Genomic DNA, 21,039 nt, shown 5'->3' on the forward strand with positions numbered 1-21,039 from the left:
AGTAATTTGTTGTTTTATTGTTCAGCTTATTGTCTCTTTCTATGAGTTTTAGCAAGCTGGAATAAGTAACCTCATTAAAAATCTGAGAGAAAAATTCAGTGAAGATGGATAAGCTCAAAACCCTGCCTTGTAGCTTGTTACAGAGGTGCACATCATGGGAGGCTGAGGCAGGAGGATTGCAAATGCAAGCCCAGTCTGATAAATTACCAATTTCGGAAGACCCTATCTGAAAATCAAAACTGAAAGAGCTGAAGATGAGGCAAAAGCACTGAGTTCAATCTCCAGTACCAAAACCAAACTTGGCTTTGTATACAGCACAGCTACAATCATCATCATTACCTAAATAAAAAAAGAACTGAACAAGATTAACACGTTAAAAAGTGTAGCGAAAATGAGAAATGAGCTTCCAAAAAATAAGTTCAATTCACAATTGTACAAAATATAAACCAAAGGGAAATATACCATATTTAGGAAAAGCATGTAGATGTCATTAATCAGATTCAGAAGACAAAATCACTAACTCTGGAAGTATTAGAATGTAGATTGTAAGAAAAATACAGAGAGCATTAAGTAAAAGAAAAATCCTGTGCAAATTCACTAGAAACACTCTCTTCCTAACATATTGTAAAATTAATGTCTTTATTATTCCCAGATAAATAAATTACACTATATATTACATTATTTACATTAATAAAGCATTAAAAATAAGGAGAAAAAAGGATGAAGATAGTAATTCTTTGCCTTAATAAAGTAAGACCAACCTCACATAGCTGATGAAAATCTAAATGACATGAAACGTAAATGACACAGTTTGTTGCACTCATCTGACAAGAAGCATGAATTTTTCTGAAGCAGCTTGAGACTGAACTATATCCTATAGTTAACCCAGTCCAAAGATTTGCCTTCTCTATTTTAACCAGTTATCATCTTCAAATACTACACAATGCTTACTTATAAAATGATTAAATTACATTTATCATATTTTACCAAACTTCAGTGGATATAAAACTCAATCAGAAATGAACCATAAGAAAATTCAGTTGAACCCATATTCACCAGACTGAAAGGACATGAAAAGTGGCTGGTAGGGAAATCACTGATGTCTGATACATATGCTACCTGCTTACTTGCCGCTGAATCTACTTCAATTTTCACATTTCCAAAGTGGAGCAAGCAATAGTACCACTCCTATACATGTGTTGTAAAACATAAATTAGATAACTGTTGGAAAAAATTATGTTGAAGTCATGTGATAAGAGGTTAACAAATATCATCTGTTTTGTTATCTCTGGTAGTAATTGTCATGCTATAGGAATTAGGATTAATAAGTGTTTTCAGTTCCTAATTCTGCTATAACATATTGCCACAATTGTGGAGACTTAAAATAACTCATTTATTATTTGTTATTTGCTTGCACCTTCTACTGATACAGACCCTTGGGTTTTCATCAAATGGTTTTACCTTATCAAGGAGAAAAATTCATGCAAGTTAGAAGTCTGGCATGGAAAAAAAAAAAAAAAAAGAAGTCCAGCAGGGATCTCATTAGGCTAAAACTAAGATCTGGAAACACTAGGATGAATCTCTGCTTGTATCTCCAGTATGCACAGACCACTGACTCTTTGCTCCTTTCCCATTTTCAAAGCTGTTGACTCTGTCTCTCTGACAGCTCTTCTGTGACGTTTTTCTTCCTGACTCTCCTATTGAGAAAGACCCTTGCAATTTCACTGGACCAACCTCATAATCCAGGATGATGGATAGTGTCCTCATCTCGAGATTCCTAGTTATATCTGCAAAGTCTCCTTAGCTAGTATAGTATAGTGGTTCTTCTGCACCTGCAGGCAGTCAGCTCCAGGCCCCTCCAGTGATGCCAAAATTTAAAACTGTTCAAGTCCCTCATACAAAATCATGAAGTTCTCGCATACAATCTATGCCTATCCACCTATATACATTAAATAATCTCTACATTACTTATAATGCCTAGCTCAATATTAGTTGGTATGGATGGGTAGGGGAAGAGTAATAAGGGAAAAGAAAAAAATGTGAGATAATGAAAAGATGGAAATAAAGTGTTTGTAGATGGGGAAGGGAGGAGGGTGTGAAGGGAGGGCAGCGACAAGGGAAAAAAATGAGAACCAAGACTTGTCATGTAGAGGTACAAGATCCCAACAATGAATGTAACTGTACTGTATCCCTAAAATGTACCAATAAACTCAATTAAAGCTGAAAAAAATATTAGGTGCTATGTACATAATTATTATATCATGCTGTTTAGGTAATAATGACCAAAAAGGCTTTGTATGTATTCAGTACAGATGAGTTTTAAAAACTATTTTGCATTTATTGGTGGTTGAATCTCTCCATGCAGAACTTGTGGATATGGAAGGCTTTGATTCTGCTACTACAATAAGTTATTCATTGGTAAACAGTAATAATCCAGTTACTCACCATTCTAGTTTAGGTTTCATCAAAACACACAGCAAAGCAATACAGTTATTTTTCTGAAGAGCCCGTTACATTTCAGATACAGTCACAAGAGATCATTTCAACCCACGTTTATCCCTCTGTGGTACTGGGGATTGAAACCAGGGACTTCACACTGAGCTGCATCCCCAGCCTGTCTTATTTTTTATTTTGCGTCAGGGTCTCACTAAATTGCCCAGGCTGGGTTGGAACAATCCTCCAGGAGGGTCAAGCTAAAGGTATATATCACCGTACCCAATAAGTTTGCTTTAGGTTATTTGCTACTTTCACTGCACATCTACATGGCTCAAAGAGAATGACGGTCTCTCTACTCGTAAGGTGGATTTGTTTTCTTTAAAAAGCAATGCATCCTGTAAAAATGCAAACTGAACTACAAATACGAAGACACATGCTACAGGAATTGCCAAATGTCTTTTGTTTAGTTAAAAACCTCACACAATACGCTCTTATTTTAGAAATGTTATTTCATTAATCTCATTCATTATTGTTGAGAGAATAGCAATAAAGAGGATTTTAAAGGGCTGTTGATTGTGGTGGCTGTTTCATGTGGTGTCTGGAGGAAGGGACAAATCTGTATGCTTCATGTCTTTTCTGTTTATAGAAACTTTTCCTAAACACAGAAATATATCTAAGAGACAGATAGTAAAGCCAGCAAGTAGAACTTTTGTGAATTCATCAAACATCCACATGAAAACAAAACAAGCTATTCAATGATGGCCGTGTATCATTACATTAAAAAATAAAACTGGTTCTGTAACCTGATTATACAAATATATTCTTCTAATTAGGTAGGTTGATGAAATTCAAGTATTTAGAATGACTACTCAGGAAAATATTGAATTCAATTAATGCAACCCAGAACAGCTTCTACAGTTCTCCATACTATTGATCCTTTTTATTTGAAAAATTACTCATGAATAACTCATATAAAAGAACAGCAGCATTCATAACCATGATAGCAAGATATATGTGGTAAGAATATGCAGCAATTTCCTCAAAGGAAAGCTATTTTATTACTACTTATTTCATGACAATGTTCTTGCTATTGGTCAAAAACAAAACACAAAAGCACATTTCTCTTGCTCTTGATACATGCTTAATTTGATTCCCAAGATTTAAAAAAAGACAAATGAGCATATGAAATTATCCATAATTAAATGATAATCCATATTCACTCACCATTAAGTAAAACATATGTTAATTAGAAAGACTAAACTAATTGCAGGCTGCCAAATACATATGTGTAATAAAAATTTCTTATTTTCATAATGGCCTATAATTATATATTTCACAATAGACTAATGGAGCTTCGGGAGTCATCATGTTGGGCGGGGCTCACGCTTGTTAAACTACACGATGAATAATTTAGGAAGAGCTGTTGACTTTCTTTGTGCTATGCAAGTCAAACTCGGGTTCAAGAAGCTATAATCAACTTACATTAGTAATCGAAAGAGACATCGGAGTAATTCTTTTGTAGGATGACTTCTCTAGTAAGTGTTTGGTGCCAAAGGACTGAATTTTGGGATGAGGCCTGCCTTTATCGGGGCCCATCCAGCGAGGCTCATCAACGTGCCAAACTTACCTTCCGAAAAACAAACTACTCAGTTTTTGTTGTGATTGACCAAAAGCGCTAAAAATTAATTCTTGGTTTTCTGATTATCATATTTTGCCCTGGAACTGAATTAATGCAAGTGAGTATGGGAAAACGTGCAGAAAAAAAAAAAAAAAAAAGGAAAGGAAAATCTTCAGCACGCTATTGCAGCTATCTTTGGCAAAGCTTTCTTAGCCTTCAACCGGATTCCAAGACACTGCAATACCTGAGTGATACACTCACCCACCCCAGAGGCCCTCAGGGTGAAAAACTGCATGATATAATCTCAGTCCATAGGGTCAGTGTTCACAGCTGACACGGACATCATAGTACTACTGATGACCTAGGGATCTCTGTGAATTCTCTATGTGAGCCAATCCTTTCTCCAAACCAGCTGGGCGCCTGTGAATTGTCCTTGGTGTTCCTACCTTACAGATGTTTATCGTTTCTAAACAGAAGAGCCTGAAAGGACACATGAAAGCAGCTCCCAGTACGTCAGAGGACTAAGAAATCATGGATAATTCTTGTTGACAGGACTGAGAATTAGGTCATTAACAAGGACTTTATACTGCTGGAGAGAGATCAGCTGTCGCCATGGTGCCCCCTGTAAGGCGGTGGCATTCATTAGAAAGAGGTGATTGGGTTTTCTATGGCGCTTGACAGGCTGTCCTCAGATACCAACCCAAGACTCCCTCTCTTGTTCATCATAATCAGCAGAAGTACCTGATAGTTTCCTCTCCTTGAGCGGATGTGTAAACTAACAGGAGAGGATGGCCTGTCAGAATGACACTGTACATCGATTCCCCTTATCTTGACGTCTTTGGGAGGACAGCTTATCTTAAATTTACAAAAGAAGGAACTCCTATCAGTGTTTCTTCATCAATAAATGACAGTGGCGGGTCTAGTTTATAACTAATTGCCTGTTTCCAGAACAACATTTAAATTGTAATGCAAAGGTGGGAGACTGACTTTGCTTTGGAATAATGACACATTATTTAGAGAGATAAAAAAAATAGGGAAATGTTCTATGACATAAATATATGCACCTAAGTAAATTTAAATGAGTGTAAAAATGAATTTCAACTAAAAGTGCCAACATGTAAGTTTATAAAATGTATATTTACTGAAGTAAATGCATAATATATTGCTGCAGATAATATAAAGACACATGTTACATATAAGGGGATTTTTTGACTAAGATGCTGTGATCATTAACTGATGTGTCAATTTAAGGAAGAAACTAATTGGATTAGTGCAGTTCTTGGTGTGGCTGAATGGATGTACTGAAGACAGAAGACAAATCCTTGGTGTGAGTGGCACCAACCACTAGGCTTGGTACCCTAATGGGATAAAAAGGGGAGTGAAGAAAGACTCGTTTCTGTTTCTCCTGAGATGCTCCAGTCTTCATCTTAACCTTGGATGTTGTCTCCTGGCTTTCAGCAGAGACTTCAGCCTCCAGCACAGACCCTTTGGCCTCCTGATACAGACTTCTACAGGACACTACAGTGAGCCCCAGGCCTTCACCTTTGACGGAATCCTTCAGATCTGCAGCACACAGACAGCCCCTTTTCACTCTTCCACACCCCACTATGTGGACGGCCATTGTAAACCTGCCTTGTAAATCCTAATATCTTTGTATATCTTGCATAAAATCTGTTTCTGTGTTGAGCATTGACTGATTCAGATACATAGTGGGTTTGCTGTAGGATATGTTTCTTAAAAATCCCTAACTTTTCATGCCTATGTTCTTTACTTTGTCCTCTTTAGCTTTATATTTTAATGCATAAAGTTTATGAGAGTATTCTCTTTTATAATTAGTTCCATATCCTCCAAAATGAGCAACTAAGAAAAATGGCCTGAGTTCATGATTTCAGCCTTTCTGAAAATCTGGATCTAGTCTTTAAGCACAGGAACTAGAAGCAAATGCCTAGATAAGAATATTTTTAATGATCTAGCTATTGCACCTAGGGTTCCAAATCCATTCTGATTTTGTTTTGGTTTTTTTTTCTAGGAATTAACATAAGCTGTTATATTTACACCAATCACTAGCTATGTAATAATCAGTAAGCTATTCAATTATACTTCGGTTTCCTCAACTAGAAAGTAGGGATAAGAATATCCAGCTCAAGTGTCACTAGAAAAATAAAATGAAATATTTTACATAAAGCTCTTGGAATATTGCCTGTCACATGATAAATTTTCAATAAATGATAGATTTCTTTACAGTTAACATCGCTGAATTATAATAGCTAACAACTATGGTTCCAGCTAGTTCTCTGAATTGGGCAGTACATAACAGTTAAGCCTAATTAATAAGTTTTACAAGGATACAAAAATATATTTGTTAGGGTTTATATCTTAGATGCCCCCAAGAGCCTTCTGCACTTATAGGTGGGGCTTTTGGAAGGTTATTTGATTAAGGGAACTTATAGCTCATTTGCTGTGGTATGGCTTGTGTCTAAATATCCTCCCAAAGCTTCATGTGGCTATAGGATAGGCTTTGAAGAGGTGGCTGAATGTAGGGTGTGTGAAGTTGAGATTAAGGATGTGTGCTTATTAAATTATTCCATTGAATGGTTTGACATAGTTCTGGATATGGATAATCAGAAAGCCCATCTTGGATAGAATATAAGGAACAGAAAAGGCTGCTACCTTTGTTTCCTGCTTGCTGCTTTTGGTGCCTTCTGCCTACTATGGACTGCTTCTCTTTTATAATGCCCCTCTGCCATGCCACCCTGCCTTGGACCAGCCAACTATGGACTGAAACGTCTACAAACTGTGAGCTGAAATAAACCTTTTCTCCTTTAACTATGGGTGTTGGGTACTTTGTCTCAGATATGAGTAAAGTAACTAAGACATGTTGTTAAGAGATGGGGTCTGGTCAGAAGAGGTAGGCCACTAGGTATTTGCCCTGGAAGGTATTTGTCCTGGATCTCTCTTCCAGATCCTACCTTCCCTCACTGTTTCTCTCCAAACACCATCTACTTTGCCATGTCCCACTGCCACATAGTCTTTCTATAAGTCTTAGTATAAAAGGACTGAAATTCCTACACATTGTAAGACAACATAAACCTCTCTTTCTTTAAGTTTCAGGTGTCAGGTGTTTTGTCCCAGCAATGAGAAAGTTGCTAAGGCAATACCCTAAGATTTTTCACCTGTGTCCAAAGGTGATCACCTTGACTTCTGTGAAGTTAGATAAAACTCTGTGAAATTCTGACTAAATTTTACAGAAATCAACACCTCTGTTTGGAAGACATGTCCTTGAAATATATAGGATCAAAAACAAAAATACTGGGCTTTATTGTGATAATTCTTTGTTACAAAGGAAGGGCTAAAATAGAAGAACTACATAACTTATTTTGATACAGTGATCCAGGCTTTGAATTTTGAGTGCTTTGTCTCTATATTTAATGTAGATGGTTTTTTCTGAATTTATTTGCCAGCTATATATGTAAATAGAAAATAGCATATTCCTCGGGGAATACTAAAATTTAAAAAACTAGGAGCTCATCTCCATCTTTATCCCAACCTCTCCACACGCCCTCCACTGAAAAAGAGATCCACGTTATTGTCCCAGTTTCTGTCAACTTTAAAGTTAGGCAAAAGAGAAAGAGATCAACATGTCACAATAAATGGTTCAGACTTCCAAATACTATCCTTATTCATCATGAAATATATAAATGTATTACCAAATCAGACTTAAACAAAAGAAAGGTTATATTAGGTATTAAGTTCTAACAATGAAGAGACTCAGACAACACAGAACTATCAAGGACACGAAGGGAAACTCTTAAGTCCTATCTTGATCCAGAATAATAAATGAAATCTCTAAAAGTAAAGTCCACAAGGTTGCCTCATGTGGCAAGAGGAATCTTTAATTATGAAACAGCTTCATTTAATCTCTCAGGGAGTTATAGTGCTTACATGGCATTCTCTGTCAAGCCTTGCCTCATAGATTCTAATTCCATTCCATAATCCACCTTCACTTTCAGCTAAGCAGGATCCCTAACTCAGAAACAGCTCCTTAGAGGACTGTGCCTTTTTAACCCTTCATTGAAATTGTCTAGGTCCTCCTCCAGTATCTGATACTCACTGAGATTATCTCCTAGACAGAGAACCTAAGCTCATCCTGTCCCTGGTATGGACCATAGTCACCAGAAGCACCTACATCAGAGTGTTCTGTGTCTCTCTGATGACTGGGACTGCCTATGGATAGCAGTCTTATTGTGATAGGCAGCTTATCCTTACCTCTCCCCAAACCCCTCATCTACCACCAGAATCCACCACCAGAAATCCCTCAAATTCTATCTCTCTCTGGTGGTTGAGACTGATTGCAGCCAGCAATGCTTTACAGTTAGGGAACCATATGTGTCATGATCACTACACTTCCTTTGTGGCACTCTCTGGTTCTATGTATTTTTATAGGGTTTATCAGATGATTCCAGGTGCTCTGGGGTGGGTATTGTTCCATACTTCACTGACCAGGCTGTAGCTCAAGGAAGGCTGCCTTACTCGTAGATATCTATTAAGCAATGGCTGGCATGATAGTTGTGTCATGAAATCTCATGAGATGGCATTTACACATGATGTTGTTCTCACCCTTGAAACACACTGGACAAATTCTGGGCTCTGGGTTTCTATAAGTCTACCACAAACCATAGACAGTGAGCTTCCTGTTTGGGCTTATGCATCAGTTCTTATCTGTCTATGCCTCATCTTCTGGCTATGATGTTACTTGTGTTATTAATATCTTAGTGTAATAGAGGTGGAAACTGTATTGGAATCTCCTGGCTTTTAATTTTCCTGGCTGACTATGCCAAAATGTTATTGGTTGTTCCTTCTAAAAGTGGCTAGCCAAATAAATGTTACCAGGTTTTGGGTAGCTCGCCTCTCCTTCTGGACTTACATTCCAGGCTCTTCTTGCTGTGAAAAAAGATTGGAACAAAACGTGCAAAAAGCAGTGGCAAAGTCTATCCGAAAGAGAAACTGGCTTTGCAGAACAAATTTGGACCAAGTAAAAGAGAAAAAGAGTAAGATAAAGGTACACCCTGGAGAAAGCAGCGCAGGCTACTGTGAGGAAAGCCACAATAGCAAGCTCTTTTGCATCTATGTCCTTTTTGCTGTCCAAATCTCAAGCAGACCTGTGAGAACTTCTACATGCAGGTCCTAAGAGGTGCTGCTGACATCCCACACCTTATGCTGATGTTAGGTCTTGGCTATGCTACTGAAAACCTGCTCCAGTTCTTATGAGAAGTCCACATGCAGGGCTTTGGGAACTTTGCATGTGTTCTGGGCTCTTGTAAATGACAGGTCACACTTACTTCCTCAGCCAGCTTTGCCGTGCCCTAACCTCCTACGTCAGTGATAGACATCATTTATCTTTGGTCCACTCCCATAATGCTGGCATCTAGGGAAATCACTCTATCCCTTCCATAGGTTTCACACTACATGTCAGCCAGTCTTCCAAGATGGACATATTACCTATTCTAAGGAGTTTTCAATCAGGGCTTTGCCACACCAGTGGGCCATTGCCATTAATTTTCTCTGCAGACTCTAACTGATGTGGTGATGTCAGGCTCTCTAGATCAGTGGTAAATCGAACTGGACAAACACTCCTGGTACAGATGATATCTTTCTTACTATTCACCTTAACTATTAGACATTGGTGATGTTAATGGAATGCAGACATGTGACCAACACTGAAAGAGATCATATCCTAGGAATGCAGTGATTATGGCCAAATGAGTTAAAAAAAAACATGCTGAGAATATCTATTCTTCTCTATTAATGCCATGAAGTTTAAACAATAAGTTTAGCACAACCCTAAAATATATTGCCATCCAAAATTTTCTGCATTCTCATGAAAGATTTGCATCTGTGGTCATCAAAAGAAAAGCACAGTAGTAATATTTGAGAGCATCCTTAGATATCCATATTCATAGTGGATGGTGTAAAGATGTGAGCAGCACTAAAGAGATGGCATCAGCGAATCTAACAGTTTTTCTGTGAATGAGAAGATCTACATTGTTTCCATACAAATATGTTTTGGAGATTCATGATATTGTAAATATTAACAGTATCACTACCTTTTCCTCACAAAAATAATACTGTGTGTGACAGGTCTGAGAGATAGATTCCAGGTCCTTGTATGGGAGTAAAGGATTGCAAGTATACACCCAATGGTAAAAGAAAAACCAGCTCCATTTTACTAAAGATAAAGGGAAGGTAGCTCAGGTTTGTGCAGCAGAATCAAAAAGTTGGCACAAATGGGAAAAGTAGTTTGAGGAGAGCAGGGGAATCGAAAGAATGAATCAGGCTTTTGGATGTGAAAGGTGTGCAACCCACCCCAAGTGCCTTTCATTGGATCTCTCTGTATATGATTAAAAGAAATGATTGGCAGGGTGCTGAGTCATGTCAGGGGCATCCGGTATGCGTCGCTCTCCCAGAATTCACTCTGTTTTAATCACATACATGATATGTGGTCGCCAGGTGAAGTTCCAAGGGGGGAAAGGCTATTAAATATAAGGCCATGCATGTTCTCTGGCCTGGAGCTTCAGAGATTTCCTGAGACCTCCTTATCTGTATTTCTGCTTATTTTAAGACAATGAAGCACGGTTGGCCCTGGTGTTGCCCAAATTCAGGTGGAAGGAGTGGGGGTGGCCTCCCAGTCCCAATTGCGCTAAGTCTACTAACATGGAACAAAAAACTAGCCAGAAAGCACACATCTGACAAGGAAAAACAGATCTTGGTCCCCTGAAATTGAACAAATAAAATAATGACTGTAGATGATAAAAAATGATCATATGCTCTAATCAAAACATGAACAAAGACTATACTTAAGTAGCATTTCCCTGCCCTTATTTTAAATTTTCTTCAGTATATCTCTAAATAGCACATGTACCTACTAATTTTCAGTCCACTGCCATTGAATAAAATTGTTTATACAAGTTCTCCATGCACAGAAAATATTTGTACAGCGGTCCATATGACTTCTGGTCAACCCCTTGCAAGTTGCACCCTTGTAGGACCCCAAAATAGATGAGCTCTCTTCTTGGGTAACATCACCATATTGTGTACCATAAATTCCAGTAACTGAGGACAGCCAGGCACGATGGCATATGCCTCTAATCCCAGCACTCTAAAGGCTGAGGTGGGAAGATGGTGAGTTCAAGGCCGGACTAGACTACATAATGAATTTGAGGCCTGGCTGGACTACATAGCAAGATCCTACCTCAAAGAGAAGAAAAGGTTCCAGTTCACAAGGAGAGTTGCTAGGATTACTTGCCTTCTTTCCTTCCTCTCCCTCAGGGTCTTATTCCTGAATAAAATGTGAATAAGTCACAGGCTTGCTTGCTGCTTCAATTATTTTATTTTTGGAAAGAACCCATTAAAAGACAGCCTATGTTTGAATTCTACCTTCATCCCGTACTTAGCTGCTTGACCATGAAGTTTTTTAAACTCTTTTTCCTCAGTTTTGTTATGACATGTAAGCATTTATTATTTGTTTCACAAACATTTATTGAGCTCCTATCAGGAACTTAATTTTCTAGGCGGATGAGAAATACCAGTGAGCACAACAAAGTTCCTCACCCTCATGGAAGTTATATTCATTCTTACGATGGTTCTGGGAATACAGTAAATGCTTAAAGATGTTAGCTATGCACGTAAATGTTTGTGTGTACCTGTGTGCGAACATGATGTTCAAAATAGTCAAAATATATCAGAAGTGTTCATACTACTGTTGAACAGACTAGGGTTATTACCTATTTTAAGCTAAAGCGATACTACTTTCCATGAAAGGAACATAAAATTGTTTTGGTAGCTGGGTCAATCATTGTTTTTGTTAATCCTTAGATCAGCATATATTTTCAGTTATTATTTTTTAAAAATATGTTCAGTGCTCTTCCTAGAAAATGCAAAAAGTTCCCTGTGTATGGAGGGCAAAGCTATAAAGATCAGAAACCAGACTATATGGATTTGTATGTGGGCCCAAATTTTCTTGGCGTTGTCTTTGCTTTACTGCTGGCTCTTCTGTTTGTTTGGCTTCAATTTCATTTACTACCTTCCCCAAACCAGTGATATGCTTGTACCACTGAACAAATTGTTAAAAGCTCAAGAACTTTTACAAACTGATCGTAAGTTACTATTGGTCACTTGAAAATAACCATGATTGGAATATTTACACCACAAAAATCAGCAAAACATACACACAAGTAATCAGCATATCAGTACACCATGGTGTCAACCTGACAATACTTGATCAATGCATTAGTTATCTTTGTATCCCTATAATGAAATGCTTATGAAGTGATGAGAAACTATAGTCTTTTAAGGAGCCCGCAAAACTAAAGGCTGCCAGACCCATGAGAAAGAACAGTGTACGTTGCTAGCAAATTAGATGATACACAAAATGGCGTCAACAGTTTAGACCTACTAAATGTTAGTTGTTTTGATTATATTGCCCAGTATTTCAGGTTAGACTAACAAGAGTAGTGAAGAGGATCTAAACTGATACTCACTGAGGCAGAATATCCATTAAAGATAAAGAGCGGCTGGCTATGGTGTGCCTGCCTATAATCCCAGAACTCTGTGATTTAGTGAGACTTTGTATAGGAGATATACCTCAGTGTGAAGGGCATGGTTTTGATTCCCAGGATCATAAAAAGTAAGCTAATTCATTAATAATAAAGGGAAGTTTCTGGGAAATACTGCTATCCAATAACGTAGTAGAATGCAGAGCAAACAAGTGACTTCCGCTCTATCATTCCTTTCACGGAAAGTGTCAAGGAGAAACAGAAGACACTGTTCAAAGTAGGAAGTTAGACTATACAGCCATTACAATTTTGTTAGTGTAAGGTTCCTTTCTGTAAATAAGATCAGGAAGTGAGCAGAGAAGTGCTGAATATCTTGGTCACCTCACCTAACACTAAGTCAGAAATTGGCTTAAAGATTTGAGAACATTTTAATATACTTGTCTGGTTTTAAGCTGTCCACTTTTTAAAATCAAAATGAAAGATAAAAACTGGAAGCAGACTAGAAATCTGACAGAAAAGCGTCTGCACAGCAGCTGAAGGTTTAAGGTCTCCAGAATGTCACAAATTCAATAGCATCTAAAATTTAAACCTAGCTAATTTTTCAGGAAGTGCACAAATTCAATAAGAAATGTTTCTAATCATTCATTTATTCATTAATATGTCTCTAAGGTATGGAAATCAGAACAGATTCTCTTAAAAAGATCAAGGGATAAGATCTCAGGGTAGCAGGGCAAAGCATACATATGAATTTCTTATTTCTCAGTGGATCTTTCAGAAGAATGCATTCAGCACTGAGTTGCAAAACAGAGGTTTTACATAAAGTTATTGGAAATGATTCATTATACTCTCCAGCATTGGCCTTGTGGAGCTTGCCATATGATAAATAGTAAGACCATTATAAAGAAAAGCCTGGAATACTTTATGTAGGCAAAATCCACACTAGTGATTTGTCTTTGTTGGGGGGGGCTATTAGGGCCAGGATATATGCACCATTATGTAATTATGCAAATTAGAAGGTCCCTATTGGAAACCCTAAAACACAACTCTTCCTCTGATTGCTTTCCCTTCTCCTCCTCCTGTGGGCATGATCTGAAGTCTAGTGTTGCAGTCCATCTAAGCTGCTATAATTTATAACTGTGCAGACTGCATAATTTGTAAGCAATAGAAGGGTACGTGTCACAGTTCCTGAGGCTAGGAAATCCAAGATCAAGTCACCGGCTGGCCAGTACGCTGACTCTCCTCTCAAGATGGTGCCTGTCACTGCATCCTCTGATGGGGACAGGGCTATGCCCTCACATGGCAGAACACCGAAGGGCAAAAAGTGGTGAACCGTCTCTGTCAAGCTCTTTTACAAAAGCATCTCATCCCATCTGTGAGGTCTCTGCCCTCAGGACTCTACTCCAAACAGCAATGCCCCCTTAAAACTGCTGCAGGGAGGATTAAATTTCAACATGAATTATGGAAGGGATAAAAACACTTAAACCGTAGCATGATAAGGAGTTTAACCATAGAATGGTCCTGTTTCTGAAGGCTGTGCTTGAAATTAAAACCTAAAGAAAAATAACCTAATCCAAATCATTAACTATTCTACACTCACTACTATCACCAACCACTTAACAAACGGAAGCATTCCAGAAGTAGTGAATCTCCAGATACTTACTTTTCACATTCTATTACCAAGCCTATCACTTCTCATGATCGGTGAAAAATCTCCAACAGGTTAGATGCTAATTGCTTTTGCTCAGGATTAAGCTTATGTTTGTCTTTTGATACAAAGAGCTGACTTGCTTTACAGAGCTCAAATTTCAAACTTAGCCTTGAAATTACCACTGATTTATATGTACTTTTGTTTTGTTTGTTTTACAGCCCTGCAGATTGAACCCAGAGCCTGTTATATGCTAGGTGAGAGCTCGACCACAGAGCTAATCTTAGCCCTTTTTATTTTTGTCAGCGTCTTGCTAAGTTGCTCAGGCTGACCTCCAGTATGCCATCCTCCTACCTCAGTCTCCCACCCAGCCAGGGTAACCAGGGAGTGCCATCTTTACACTTTCAAAGTATGAATAGGTTTATACTTAAAGAACATTTATTACAGATAAGCATATATTTTGGTCTTACTTTTGATCCAATCTTGTCATCTTTCCCTTTAACTGGTATGATCAGTGTACTTATACTTAATATAAAATTTGATGTAGTTGAGCCTAAGTGCACCACAATATGTGTTTTCTCTTGGTATCTTGGTATCATTGCATTCTTGTTGCTGTTACTGTTCCTTTATCCATCTTTCTGGTCTTTGTTTGGATTTTTTTCTGCATGTCATTAGTTATCCATTATTGAAGTATAAATTATAGTTCTTTGTTTTATTTGTAACTGACTGCTGTAGAATTTACAATCAGTTTCTTTATATTAAAATTATTGAATACTACCAGGCTATAGGAGTGTGGCACCACACTCAACTGATTTTTCATTGTTTTTTTAAATCTCACTTTTTTTTTTCTTGGTCTTTGGTACTACTAGTTCCCCAGATATTGTTTTAAGCCCACCTTCCAGACTTCAAATTTTCTTCAAAGTCTCAATAATGAATTGATTAATCTTTTAACTACTAATTACCCTGTGATGGGCACTATAGTAATTGTTGATAATATCATGATTATTAGGATAGAATGTTTACCCTCAAAAAACTGAATGGCCATTACAACATTCATGAAAACAAATTTTGAATTTTGTTTGCTTTTGTTTGATTTTGTTCTTAACACAGGTTCCTATTACATTGCTCATGTTTGCCTTGAACTACTAGGCTAAAATGATCCTCCCGACCCAACCTCCCAAGTACCCAAGACTATGGGTACACCAAAAAAAAAAACAAAACACACCCAGCTTAACTCAAATATCTGAAAAGTACAAAAATAGAGGTCATCAATCATTCCGATGATGAAACCGAAGCCCAAAGAGAATGAGTCCATCTGCCATAGTGAGAAAACTGGGACAAGGGCCTCGGTCTATGACCATCATCTACTGTTACTGCCGTATTATGATAGCGCGGCCGTTCCCATTGGTTGAATTTATTGCTTAGTGATCCCTTCATTTGTTAAGAAGGTTTACTTATGAATACAACTGTATGGGTCGCCGCAGCAAGAAAAGCATAAAACCAACACACAGATTGAACCCACACGTTGCAATCCAAGCGAAGCAAGAGAGGCAGAGTGGGAAGGAGGCCCCAAGACAGAAGGGATGAAGAAGAAAGGGAGGGAAGGGAGGAGAGAGAGGGGGGAGAGAGAGAGGGAGAGAGAGAGGGAGAAATGAATGCCCTGACTTGTATAAAGTGAATGGCTCAGAATAAATTCTATACATTTCCTGCACCTTTGCCCACACTTTCTGATATTCACGACTTGGTACTTACAAGGCTTTTCTAATTGACAGATATGAGAGGTCGTGTGGAACAGCTAAATTTGCTCATGCATTTCTTATTTTGACATTGCTAAGTATGTTCTTTTTATGTGCCCAGGAGACATACAAACACTTTGTACAGTTTATAATTTTAAAAATAGCTCTACTTTCCAAATTAAAAGAACTGCAGTATTTTTTCCACAGTTCAGATCTTGCAAGGTGCACATTAGTTTGAATTTCTATGTAGCTAACAGCCTTTGCCATTTATCTGGTCAGCCAAACCAGAGCTAGGAAAGGTACTCTGGATCCATCTGCCCTGCACATCTCCAGACACCAGCACTCAGTCACTAGATTATGTACGTCTCCGTTTGAAACCTCTCTCTCCTCCCCTCCTCTTCAGCCACCACAGTTTATATAATTTTCACCTAGACAGCAGCAACTGGCTTCTGTTATGCCTTTCTACCCTTGGACTTGGCCCACCTGAATTTTCTTCAGGATATTGCTATCAAGGATGATTTTATACAAAACATGTCTCTATTAACTTTCATTTCCTACAGCCAGCCGTTAAATCTCCCGTATGTGTTCTACCTTATCTTTCTCTGCTTTTCCGTCTTAATCTTCCCTGCTAGCTCCTTAGATCCTTAATTTCCAGCTATACAAATTGACTTAAATTTCTTCTAAATCGTTCACCTTGCAGTCATGGCATTTTCACATCCTATTTTTCCCCCCCTTAGAATGAACTTCTCCACTTTGTTCTTCTGACAGATACCCATTTTTCCTCACCATGGTAGCCTGGTGTATACCATTAGTGCAGAAGCCTTATGACGAGTACTGTCCATCTGTTGCCAATTATTTCTTCCTGTGCTACATACAGTATGGGTATGGAATGTACCACCAGAGTCCACACAGTTGAAGCTAAGTCACTCAGGCATTCTTACAGAGAAAATGGTCTCTTCCTCTCTCTCAGCGCTGCACCCAACTGTCATGAGGTTAGAAAGTGCCCTGAATCACACAGCCTTATCATGAGGTATTATGCTATGAAAGACCCTAAGCAATAGGCCCAAGTGACCATGGACTGAAAACCTCTGAAATCATTAGCCAACCTTAAACCTTTCCTCTTTTAAAGTTGATTTTCTCTGACATTTTGTCACAATGACTGAAAGCTAACACATTGCTTTGCAGCCTATGAGATCTTGAAACAAGAATGTAACTTATTCATTTTTCTATTCCCATATTTTGGTATAAGATCTCCCACACAGCCCTCGAAAAACAATGGGTGCATTTAACATAGTAATATTAAAGCATTTCTAGGGGAAGACTGCACTTCTTAGAATTTAGCATTGGACAATCACATAAGTTACAAGAAGCAACTGTGTGTTCTGAAGTGTCTATTGACAACCTGATGTAACTACAGTTACAGGTTCAGTATCCCTGAACAAAAGTTCTTGGAAGCAGAGCAGTCTCAGACGCGTATGTTTTTGGATTTGGGAATATTTGCTTATGTATTATAAGATATCTTGATATGGAACCCAAGTCCAAATGCAAACTTCATTTGTTTATACACATAGGTCAAAGGCACTTTTACTCACACAATATTTCACTACACCTTTGTTTGACTGCAGCACCTCCCATGAGGTCAGGTGTGCAGTTTTGCACGTGAAGCATTGTGTTGGCCCTGAAAGATTTTGGGTCTTGGGAGTAATTCGGACTTCTTATTTGCGTTTTGGGTAGTGAACCTGTACTCTTATCTAAGACTAGAGATTGCTTCACAGAATGGTTTCAGATTGGAGTGTGCCACAGAGAGGGCCCAGAAACAATCTGGAAGTGATGCAGAAGCCATTCTGCAGGTCGGCTGAGAGCATGAAGGCTGCATTCACAGTGGTGCTGCCCCAGCCTCCTCATGAGCTCCCCTGAGGGCCGGGGGTTTAGCTCAGTGGTTCCACCACCTGCCTCACAAGTGCAAGGTCCAGAGTTTGATCCCTGGTACCAAAAAAAAAAGTATTAACATGAACTTTCCCCTGCATTCCCATACACATCGCTTCACAAACGACCGGCAAGGTCTTTTACTCATGCCAGTGCCAGGGCTTTACATAAAGTCATTAGAGACAACTTCTCCAATCCTCCTGTGATATCCCTCCTGAAAAGTTCCCTTAACTACATACAAATTTAAATAAGTCTCCAACAACTTATTCCTATAGTCCTTGTAGTGACTCAATTATTCTGACCAAACACAACTTTCACTACTAAAACAGACCCAGGGGAAAGAATCTTAAAGATGAGAACCTGTAATTGGTTCCGTAATGTGGCTAGATTTAATAGCACTAGCAACTTGCTAGGCATGATGTGCAGGTCTGTAATCCCAGAACTCTGGTAGGCTGAGGCAGGAGCATCACACACTTAAACCAGGCCTGGGCAACTAAGCAACATAGTAAGACATTGTCTCAAAATTTTTTTAAAAAGTTAAAAAAAAAAAAGACTAGTGATTAACTTAGTATGAAAATATAAAAAAAAATTTAAAAAAAGACTAGTGATGAACCTAGTATGAAAGCTTCAGTACTACACACACACACACACACACACACACACACATATATAGATATACACACATATGCACACATATACACACACACACATATATAGATATACACACATATGCACACATATACACACATACACACACATATAGATATACACACATATGCACACATATACACACATACACACACACACACACACACATACATTTTAATAACTTTCTGGTCAGGAGAAAGTGGATGCTCCAAGCCATGCTATACAGCTGTGAGATAGCTTTTTAAGTTATTTCCCTGAGTTTTATAACTTTGATAGCTTTGGTTGACCATTGTAGTCAGTTCAGGCTGTGACAACAACATACAGAGAATAAACATCCACTACCCACAATTACGGACAAAGGTAACTGCAGGTCAGGGAACTCAGACAATGGCGACTCAGTGAGGGCCACCTTGTCATACACACTATCTGCCTGCTGTGTTCTCACGCCATACAAGGAGATTTCCTAGGCTGCTTTTTCCTTCCAGGCCACTTTTACAAGGTTATTAATATCGTTCACAAAGTCTCCACCCTCATGATCCAATTATTTCCCCCATGCCCTTAAAAATCTTTGGACAAGGACTTCACATATGAACTCTGAGTGAACGTAAACATTCAGAGCATAGCAGTGACAATACCTACTAACATTTTAAATTAAAAATATTATACTGAAAGCACGCAGAATATAAGAATGGGAGAGAAGGTGATCAGCTACTTTAATTATAGAAGAAAAAGTGAAACCAGTAAATATTAAAGTCAGGGCTTTGAATTCCCATGTTAAAGCTTGCGGAATAAAAAAGAAGTATGTATGACTATCCAGAAAGAATACCTTGTTACTTTTAGCTGCAGGTTTGAAATTTTGAACATCAAATTTGGTACTGGACGGGATTAAATTAAAAAGTAAGTCACATTTGTCGCTTCTCAGAATTTCTCACAGTATGTCTCTGACATTTTATAGGGAAAGAATAGGAACCTAAAAATCGAGAAATAGATATTTAGATTACAGTGAATATGCAAAGTCCACTTAAGAACTCGCTCCCGTCTGACTAAATTCACCTCCCCTTACTAAACAACTTGTAGCCTTGTGAGACTTGCCCATCACTTCCCATTACTTGGAGCCCTTTAACTGGACTCAAACTTTGACATGCAAATAAGGTACAATGGCTCATGGGGACTATCTTTGGGAATGGATTACAAAGGTGTTAAACCTTATAGGTAGGAATTAATACTCTGGTGGAGTCAGTTGAGTTTATTTATAAGTCTGTACTGAGCAGTGATATGGGGTGAAATGTCCTACTGTGGGAATAACCCTAACAGCTTTGTGTTGTTCAGGGTTCTCCAGAGAGACAACTAATAGAAGCTAGATGATAGGTAGGTACACAGGCAGATAGAAGGAAGGAAGGAAGGGAGGGAAGGAGGGAGGGAGGGAGGGGACTTAGAGGAACTGGCTTATAGTTATGGTGGCTGAGAAGTCCCAAAATAGGCCATCTGAGACATGAAGTCCTAGGGATACCAGTAGTATGGCTTATTTCAAGACTGAAAACCTCCGAACCAGTGAAGCTATGAACTCAGTGCCACTCTGATGACAAGACCTGAGAACCGATGGGTAGTGGGGAGAAGCTAGAATCCAAAGGCCACAGAACCTGGATTTCTAATATCAAAGGATGGGAAAGAAAGTACAGCTCCAAGAGTGGGAGGGAGAGAGAGAGAGAGAGAGAGAGGAAGTTGGAGGGGAAGGAACGGAGAGGAAGGGAAGGGAAGAAGGAAGCGGGCGGGAGGGAGAAAGACAAGACAAACAGAGAATAGGAATGAATGAGCATGCATTCATTTTTTCTCTGCCTTCCGGCTCTTTCTGGGCCTGAGCTGATCTGGTAATTCCTGCCCACACTGAAAGTGGATCTCCCAGTCTGTCCTCTGTCTCATACGCCAGTCTCCTGTAGAAGCAGGCGGACACACACAGAAACTGCTTTACCAGATGTCTAGAGATCTCTCAGTGCAATCAAGTTGATGCTGATGATTGACCAACACAAGCTCGTTGGCTGGTTGACTGCAACTCAGTGCCTGTGATAGCCCAAGGGAACTGAAGAAGACAGTGTCCAAAGACTTAGGAAGCTGTCAATGTTAGAGTGGACTTAGGGCTATTCACTGTTCGTCCACCACTTCTTCAGGTCTTTCAGAAACATACTGAAGGGGGTGAAATACTCAACCTTGAAAGACTAAACATTCTCTTCAGCATGCAGGGAAGGACAGTGGGAGAGGTTATGAGTGGAATATACTCCCCGGGGCGATGGAGAGTGGGAAGGTGAAGTGGCAGAAATCAACCCATGTAGTTCCTTGCTTCTGTCACTGAATTGCCAGGGTCAGAGTTGGCACGGTCACTGTGCTGGACAGCAGGGATTGACAGTGAGACCATAGGCCCACAGAGATCTTTGTAGCCAAATACATATATCTTCAGGAAGAATATAGATGAACCAGGCACTC

Source organism: Fukomys damarensis, unplaced genomic scaffold (genome assembly GCF_012274545.1).
Source record: "Fukomys damarensis isolate Sample0158 unplaced genomic scaffold, DMR_v1.0_HiC HiC_scaffold_4, whole genome shotgun sequence".
NCBI classification, from domain to species: Eukaryota; Metazoa; Chordata; class Mammalia; order Rodentia; family Bathyergidae; genus Fukomys; species Fukomys damarensis.